General features: G+C 39.0%; 1 pseudogene; it reads left to right on the top strand.

Annotated features, from left to right (window-relative positions):
* Positions 1–7,696: 7,696 nt before the first annotated feature.
* On the top strand, positions 7,697–8,377 carry LOC128657834 (jerky protein homolog; annotated as a pseudogene).
* The last annotated feature ends 1,251 nt before the right edge of the window (positions 8,378–9,628 follow it).

Raw genomic sequence — 9,628 nt, 5'->3', positions numbered from 1 at the left:
CTCCCAAAACACTTCTATTTTATTAAGATAAGAGATATTGTCCGCAAGATAGTCTTGCCATTTTTGCTTTAACCAGATAACGTATTTGGGGTTGTTATAAAGGTACCTTGGGTAAACTAGTATAGAGGTTTAAAAAGCTGTTTTACTAGCAAAAAAAAAAGTCAGATGATCGCACGATCCGATGTCAAAATCTCACCTATATCGGCTTCCATTTTATGGATGGAAAGGGATTCGGAGATCAAAAATAGGTCGATTCGGGAAAAAGTTTTATGGGCTCTTGATTTACAAGAGAACCGCTGGACATCTGGATTAAGAGTTTGCCATATGTCAACTAAATTGAGTTTATGAGAGAACTTTTTGAGATATTCGGCTCCCTTTCTGTATTCTGACATGATTTTTTTAGACAGTCTATCTATTGCTGGGCATAATGTTAAATTAAAATCCGCCAAATTCCCTTTAATAAATGAAAATATTTTGATTTTAATCTTATCCCAAAATTGCGAGACAAATTTATTTGGCGCATATATATTACAAAAAGTCATTGTAGTGTTATTAATACATAATTGGGTTATTATAAATTTAGCCTCTGGATCTAGATCCACATATAAAGTTTTATAGACAAGAGTCTTGTTAATCAAAATCACCACACCACATTTCCTGCTAATGGATGGGGTGGCAAGGTAATCCTGAAAATCCAGCCTGTTAGTCCCGAGCAGTGTTTTTGAACCAGTGTGCCATGGCACACTAGTGTGCCGTGAGAGATCCTCAGGTGTGCCACGGCAGACTGACAACAGTGTGACATATTTTTTTAAACTTTGCTTGTTTTTTACTCCCAGTGCAGGGGTAGTTTGTAGGAGGCATGGCATAACAGCACAATACATACAGTATGTGTGTGTTTGTGTGTATGTGTATATATATATATGCTGTATTAGGCTACAATGTGTGATTTTTTTTTAACATTTTGGGATGGTGGTGTGCCACTGAATTTTTTTAATGTAAAAAAGTGTGCCACGGCAAAAAAAAGGTTAAAAATCACTGGTCCTGAGGACTGAAATTGAGAAACACTGTAAAAGAGTATATGGATAAAGACAGTGGGAATCCCCTATTCCTACAAAGTGTCCCATTTCTTGCAATCCCTCTGCAGCCAATATTTATTCAGATTCTATTTAGATTAACTCATAGGCATCTATTTATCAAGCCGTCAACTTACTTGTATTCGACGGCACCAATACGCTCGCATAAGATCGCCTAACATCGCTGCCGCGGACCTGAATACGTTCTCCAAAATTATTGCCTACACCGCCGCCACCTACATTATATTTATTAACCCCTAATCTGCCCCCGCCTACACCACCACCACCTACATTATATTTATTAACCCCTAATCTGCCCCCCCTACACCGCCGCCACCTACATTATATTTATTAACCCCTAATCTGCCCCCCTAAACTGCCGCCACCTACCTACATTTATTAACCCCTAATCTGCCGCCCCCAATGTTGCCGCCACTATTTTAAATTTATTAACCCCTAAACCTAAGTCTAACCCTAACCCTAACACCCCCTAACTTAAATATAATTTAAATAAATCTAAATAAATATTACTATCATTTAATAAATTATTCCTATTTAAAACTAAATACTTACCTGTAAAATAAACCCTAAGCTAGCTACAATATAACTAATAGTTACATTGTATCTAGCTTAGGGTTTATTTTTATTTTACAGGCAACTTTGTATTTATTTTAACTAGGTACAATAGTTATTAAATAGTTATTAACTATTTAATAACTTCCTAGTTAAAATAAATACAAATATACCTGTAAAATAAAACCTAATATACCTGTAAAATAAAACCTAACCTAACCTTACAATTACACCTAACACTACACTATAATTAAATAAATTCCCTAAACTAGATACAATTAAATAAAATTAAATAAAATTATCTAAAGTACAAAAAAAAACAAAACACTAAATTACAGAAAATAAAAAACAAATTACAAGTTTTTTAAACTATTTACACCTAATCTAATCCCCCTAAAAAAATAAAAAAGCCCCCCCCAAAATAAAAAGCCCTACCCTACACTAAATTAAAATAGCCCTTAAAAGGGCCTTTTGCGGGGCATTGCCCCAAAGTAATCAGCTCTTTTACCTGTAAAAAAAATTACAACCCCCCAACATTAAAACCCACCACCCACACAACCAACCCTACTCTAAAACCCACCCAATCCCCCCTTAAAAAAACCTAACCCCTTGAAGATCACCATACCTTGAGAAGTCTTCACCCAACCGGGCCGAAGTCCTCAACGAAGCCGGCAGAAGTGGTCCTCCAGATGGGCAGAAATGGTCCTCCAGACGGGCAGAAGTGGTCCACAGAAGTCTTCATCCAGACGGCATCTTCTATCTTCAGACATCCGTCGCGGAGCATCCTCTTCTTCCGACGTCTTCTTCCAGAATGAAGGTTCCTTTAAGTGACGTCATCCAAGATGGCGTCCCTTCAATTCCGATTGGCTGATAGAATTCTATCAGCCAATCGTAATTAAGGTAGGAAAAATCCTATTGGCTGATGCAATCAGCCAATAGGATTGAGCTTGCATTCTATTGGCTGTTCCAATAGGATCAGCCAATAGGATTGAACTTCAATCCTATTGGCTGATTGCATCAGCCAGTAGGATTTTTCCTATCTTAATTCCGATTGGCTGATAGAATTCTATCAGCCAATTGGAATTGAAGGGACGCCATCTTGGATGATTGGGGGCGGCAGATTAGGGGTTAATAAATGTAGGTAGGTGGCGGCGGTGTAGGGGGGCAGATTAGGGGTTAATAAATATAATGTAGGTGGCGACGGTGTAGGGGGGCAGATTAGGGGTTAATAAGTATAATGTAGGTGGCGGCGGTGTAGGGGGGCAGATTAGGGGTTAATAAGTATAATGTAGGTGGCGGCGGTGTAGGGGATGGCAGATTAGGGGTGTTTAGACTCGGGGTACACGTTAGGGTGTTAGGTGTAAACGTTCCCATAGGAATCAATGGGATATCGGGCAGCAGCGAACATGAGCTTTCGCTGCTTTCAGACTCTCATTGATTCCTATGGCATCCGCTGCCTCCAGGGCAGCAAATTGAAAACCAGGTACGCTGGGCCGGAATAGTGGCGAGCGTATCTGGTAGTAATTTGTTAACTAGCAAAAGTAGTCAGATTGTGCCGAATTTGCATTCGGAACATCTGTAATGACGTAAGCATCGATCTGTGTCGGACTGAGTCCGGCGGATCGTATGTTACGTCACTAAATTCTACTTTTGCCGGTCTGTAGGGTTTGATAGCTAAGGGGAATCAGGCTCGCCACAAATACGCTGCGGAATTCCAGCGTATTTGCGGTTGACGGCTTGATAAATAGATGCCATAGCATTTAACTATGTGATGGGTGATCACAATTATATTGCAATAGGCTATTACAGTCTAGTTATTTTCTGAAAAGATCTACATCAGTTGAGAGCAATAGGGGCACATCAGCTTCCTTTTTGTCAATGTTTTATAGAAAAAATCCTGAAACAGGAGAACTTTATGATTCCCAATCATAAAAGGAGCACATTTTTTGAACAATTTAAACAATTCTACTTTGTCTTGATAATTTAAAACTTTAACTATAACCGTCCTGTTTTTAACAGCTCCTTCTGCCGGGAGTTTCCTAGGACCTATTCTGTGTGCCCTTTCTATGTTCAGAGGTAACTGATGGGGAGGGATAACTAGGGCGTTGGGTAATGTTATAGATGTAAACTGGATTAGATCTTCAAATTCTGAAATTTCTGGAAGCCCAACTATTCTAATATTATTGCGTCTCGAACGATCTTCAAGGCGCAGCTGCATGGCATTGATTTTATTATCCTGTTTAGAAATAGTATTGTCATGCACATTTATTTTGTCCTCTAGAGCTGAGATTCTATCTTCAGCCTCCTGAATTCTTAGGGAGAAATGTCTTACTTCTGTGGACAGGGTGCTTAAATCAGAAGAAATTGACCCCAACTCTTTTTTTATTACATCAAATTGTGGGGTAAATATTTCTGATAGTTGGGTTATTAAAGTATGAGTATCCACTGATACAGAGATTGTATCAGAAGTAGAGTCTAGACTAACATCAGCCGGTTTGGCTTTTTTATCTTTAATTTTTACAGGCATTCTGGGTGACCTAGCTTTCACCTGTTTGAGAAATTTTTCCATAAAGTGAGAAACCTACAATAAAAGCTGTGATACAACAAAAACACAACCAACAAATAATACCAGTGCAAGTTCTGACGTTACTATCGTAAATCTTAAACTATCCCTCCTTCCCTATTCTATGTGAAAATAAAGTGTTAATTTATATAAGATAATCCGGGTTTAATACAAACCAGGATCCACATTCGGGGAAAATATATAGTGAAGATAATAATAACACACAATTGTGGATTGGGCCTGTAAAAATGAGAAAACAAAAAAAATAAAGTTGAATTCAATCCAATAATTGATGCAGCTATTGTAACAGAGTGAACCCAACTCTTCTAAAGAGAATTATCTAGATTTATGTGTATGGATACAACTAAACACACATAAACACAACCCAACAAAAAGAATCACTGTCACAACAGAAATTAATTTACAGTATAACATTTCAATATGCACCTAGATTCTAGACAGCAGACTATTACTGTAAATCAACCAGATTTATATATATATCATTATTCTTGAGACAGGACCCCTGGTATTCCCCCTAATATAACCACAGTCTGGTTTCCTAGGGTCTCTTAGCAGGGGAATTGATCCTTATCTGAGGAGAGATTACCCATAAAAAGAGGTCAATCCAAATTATATTGAAAATGTCAACCTTGCAAGGGGGTTTGACTAAAGTTCAGGGTCCCCTATATTTGTAGCTCCTCTAAGCAAGACTTTTCTCCTTTTTTTTTATCCTTTTAAAATCCCTTCAAGCTTAAATCTTGCTTGTCGACCCATTAGCTTCTTCCGTCTTTTTCCTGGTTTCTCCTTCTCTCCCACTTTCCGTTTCCCCTTCTATTCCTTCTTCACATAAGGAGCCAAGGAGCTACTGAGGCAATAAATAGGGAAATATACCTGACCGAAACCGTCAGTGAAAATTTGCAAAATAGTATGCAGCCTCGCACTTACACAAAAAATTATTTATCACACACTGCTTAAATTTATTGGCAGAGGAAAGGAGAGTATATGTATAAAGGTCTTAGCAATAAAGCCCCTCTATTTCCCCTTTCTTCTCCCCTTCAACCCCTTCAGTAAGGATCTGTCCCGTTCCTAGATCAAGGGGATAACCAGCTTGTCAGATTGAACGTCCCATGAGATAACAAAGTTTTATGGCCAAACAATATGTTTTTTAGTGGGGACAGCAAAATATTGGAGCTCAGTGTCAAAAACCGGTATCTTACCCAGATAGTACACGGTGGCTCGAGGAGCGGTGTTATAAGGCTGCAGCCTAGTACTGCAACTCCGTTTGTCTGGACCGGTCTGGAAAACACTTTCTTCGTCTGCGAGAACCGAGCGTGACATACAGATCCCTCCGCACACCAGCAGCTCCACCCTCCAGTAGTACCACAGTCAGCTGTTCTCTGGTCGCAGACTCTTCCATCTCCTGCTTTTCCTCGTGCCTTCACAACTTTATGGCACTATTTCGTCTGGGTAAGTTTAAACCGGAGGTCCTTGAATTAATCCACATTGTGTGTGCTCCAACAAACAGGATTAAAAACAATGCGGAATCCACAAGCCACTTCGGCCGTGAAAAACCTCCAACTCTTTGGGCGGGCCAAAGCCACGCCGTAGCCCATCAAAATCCGGGTAGCATTTCCAGGCAGGATGGTAACAAGTGGGGGAGCGATGTTAAGGCACTCGGCTACAAATACCGACGAGAAGCGTGCTGCTGCAAGCTCCACCCCCTAACAGAAGTCCGGTAGCCAATCAAGAAATTATTGTTCCTTCATTGTATTCAGATCCTGCTAACTCTTATGAGTGACTATAACATAATCTTGATGTAGTCAGGGCTTTTAAATTCTATTTGCAAGCTACTACAGATTTCAGACAAACTTCTAGGTTGTTTACTAGTCTGAGACTCGTGAGGGACAGAAGGTTACTAAGGTAGCCTTCGCCTCTTGGCTCAAACAAGTGATTAACAAGGCTTATTTGGTGGCGCCTCCTAAGCGTATTACAGCTCTTTCTACAAGAGCAGTTGCAACACTGTGGGCTTTTAAAACTGATGCATCTTTGGAGCAGATTTGTAAAACTTTAACATAGTCTTCTCTGCTTACTTTTTTCATATTTTATTGCTTTAATGTTTTTTCTTCTTCACAAACAGCTTTTGGCAGGAAAGTCCTTAAGGATGCAGTGTCGGTTAAATAGGAACTGCCAGAGAAATTGTCCCACCCTTTCCGTAACATAGACCATCTGCGTGGCTCACAATGATGGTTCACAAGCACCGCCCAATCCCATTTGTAGACAGTTCTAATGACACCTCTACAGACCCTGCTTTGTCTTTCATACCTATATATTTCCTATTCTCTGCTCAACTATATGTTAAACTTAGAGAGAGATGGGAGGTGGGAGGAATTTTAAGCTCTGATATGGGTTATTGACCTCCTCCTAGTGGTGGGAAATATATCACATACGTTATGGAGGACTGTGGACCATCATCATTCCGAAAGAAAATAATTTATCAGATAAGCATACAGCATACACTTAATTAAAATCAAATATAAAACATAATCAGATACAGCAGTTTATAAACAAATATACAGTAAACTCTCAGTTATCCGGAACTCAAGCAACCAGCACTTTTAAGCAACTGGAAAAAAAAGGAAATATACTGTACATTAAAATTATTAACTTTACTCCACAGCTTCCTTTCTTTATATTAAGCAGAGCATAAAGCCAAGAAATGTTCTCTCTAACAAACAAACAGTCCGGTTCTAGACATGAGCTTGAACAGTTCTAATTAACAAGACTTATTCAGGAGCTGCTGTAGATAGACTAATAGACAGGCACAGTAATTATATTGATTGATTACTTAGGACTCTATGCTAACCCTTCCCAACCGTATCGTACGCACTCAATACCTCTCCGGTGGCCAGTCTTCTACTTACCGCTGCAGGGTGGAGCACTTGTGTTTCCTGTTGAAGACTGCCTCAGATTGATGCTGCTATGATTTGTACTGTTGTCACTTTGCATCTAGTGTGCGCATCTACCTCTCTGCAACTGGCTCCTGCCCATGTGATCCACGAATCACCAATGATGAAAAAGATTAGCCCCAATGGAAAAACAAAGGTGCTCCAGCTCAAGGGAAAATCATAGGATACACAATTGAAGGGGAAAAGCCTGGCATTGCTTCAAAGTTGAAAAATATAAAACCAAAAAGTTTATTGATCATTGGGTAAAAGCATAAACAAAACTGGATACATCTGACATGTTTCAGCTAGAACACCTTCATTATAGATTTCACATCTACTGAATCTGATTCTACACAATCTTCCTCTTGTGGACCATACAAATTACTGTACAGTATCTGCTTAGACACCTGCACCCAAATTTCCATTACCCATCCTATAAACAGTGCATTACTACTGTATCTAGAAAAAAATTAATTAAAGTGTAAACACAACGGTCAGTTCCGATCTACTGTATTGTGCTCTCATCCAACCCAAAGTACAGTATGCTGAAACAGGTCCCAAGTAAGCGCAAACGCATAGTGCTTAACCTCAAGCAGAAAATGGAAATATCCAAGAGGCTTGAGAAAGGTGGGAGTCGTGCAGTGCTCATGGAGGAATTTGATGTTGGTTCATCAACTATCTATGACATTAATGCTCAGTCTCATAAAATAAAGGAGTTTTATGTTAAGTCGGAGAGTGCCAAGAGTGTAGAGAAGCGTCATACTCTTTATACACCAAGAATGGAAGTGCTTCACCAGGCCCTGTATAAATGGTTTTTGCTGAAAAGGTCTGAGGGTGGTTGTATTTCTAAACATAATATTGAAGGCAAGTGTTTATTTTCAAGTGACTGGCTTACCCAATTCAAGGTTCGTCATGGCATCCGTAAGCTGGACTTGTCAAGTGAGCAGAAATTAGCTGATTTTGAAGCTGCAGCTTCATTTCCTGATGTGTTTAGCAAATTGGTTGCATAAAATGGCCTGACCCCAGAGCAGATTTATAATGCAGATGAGACTGGTTTAATTTGGAACTGTCTGTCTAATTCTACTTTGGCTGGTGGTAATGAGAAGGTAGCTCACGGGATCAAGCTAAATAAAGAGCGTATCACTGTGCTCAATTGTGCAAATGCATCAGGAAATCATAAAATAAAGTTGTGTGTGATTAGTAAATTTCCTAAGCCAAGGTGATTTAAAGTAGACTTGTGCGCGGTGGAAAAATTTGTTTCGGTTTGTTTCAGACCAATTTGGATTTTTTTGAATTTCGTTTTCGGATCTATTCGAATTTGAATACATTTGAATGTATTCGTTTCGGATTCTTTCAAATTCGAATACATTTGGATTATTCGGATGTATTCGGTTCAGATTCGATTTGTAAATTCGGAAGTTTGGAATGTGTTAGGTGGGATGTGCTTTGTATAAGACTAGTATTATGTACTGTATATTAGGTGTAACCCATCTGAATCAATATAAGTACCAACCTCACAGGTACCAGCTACACAATATGCACAGAGCTAGCAGAGGTATATAACCTAATATACAGTGCAAAATACTAGTGTAATACACAGCACATCCCACCTAAGTACCAACCTTACAGGTACCAGCTACATAATGTGCCCTGCACAAAGCTAGCAGAATGATATAACCTAATATACTGTACAATACTAGTGTAATTGTGATTAGTCCATGGCCATTTGAATGTAGCAAATAAATCTGAACTAATTTGTATTTATTCGTTACAAATGCATTCGGATTCGTTTAGTTTCATTGCTAGGGTAATTCGGAAATTCGAATCTATGCGAAGCTCAGAATTTGACAAATTTGCCAGAATTTTGCACGTCTACTTTAAAGGCATAACTAACTTCCCTGTAGATTATCATGCACAAATTAACAGTTGGATGAACGCAAAAACTTTTAAGAAGTGGTTTAATTCTTCGTTTGTTCCCAGTGTTTAAGACAATTTACGAAAGAAAGGAATACCAGAGGATAGTAAAGTTTTGTTGCTCTTGGATAACTGTCGCGCATATCCTCCTCCTGAAGAGCTTGTTAATGGCAACATTTTTGTATGCTATTTTCCAGCTAATGTTACAAGTCTGATCCAACCAATGGATCAAGGAGTGATTCAAAATGTAAAATGTTTTACAGGCGTGACTTCATGCGGAAAATGACTAATTTTGACGGGGCAATTTTGGACTTCCAAAAAAAATGTAATCTCAAAGATGCTATCTACACTGTACTTGAGCTTGGGATTCTGTGAGAAGTGAAACATTATGGAAATCTTGGAGAACGTTGTGGCCAGTTGTAATGTCTGTAGAATGCTCCTCTGTCAACTTTGTGGAGTTCCAAACAACAGTGCAGCTGCCAGTAGTCAAGTTTATGATGAAATCTATGAGTTAGTTGACTCTGCTAATGACAAAATGAATTTTCTTGAGATGAACTTGG

The sequence above is a fragment of the Bombina bombina genome, chromosome 4 (assembly GCF_027579735.1).
Source record: "Bombina bombina isolate aBomBom1 chromosome 4, aBomBom1.pri, whole genome shotgun sequence".
Classification (NCBI taxonomy): Eukaryota; Metazoa; Chordata; class Amphibia; order Anura; family Bombinatoridae; genus Bombina; species Bombina bombina.
Note: the sequence above shows the minus strand (reverse complement) of the source record. Positions and strands in the feature narration are given on the sequence as shown.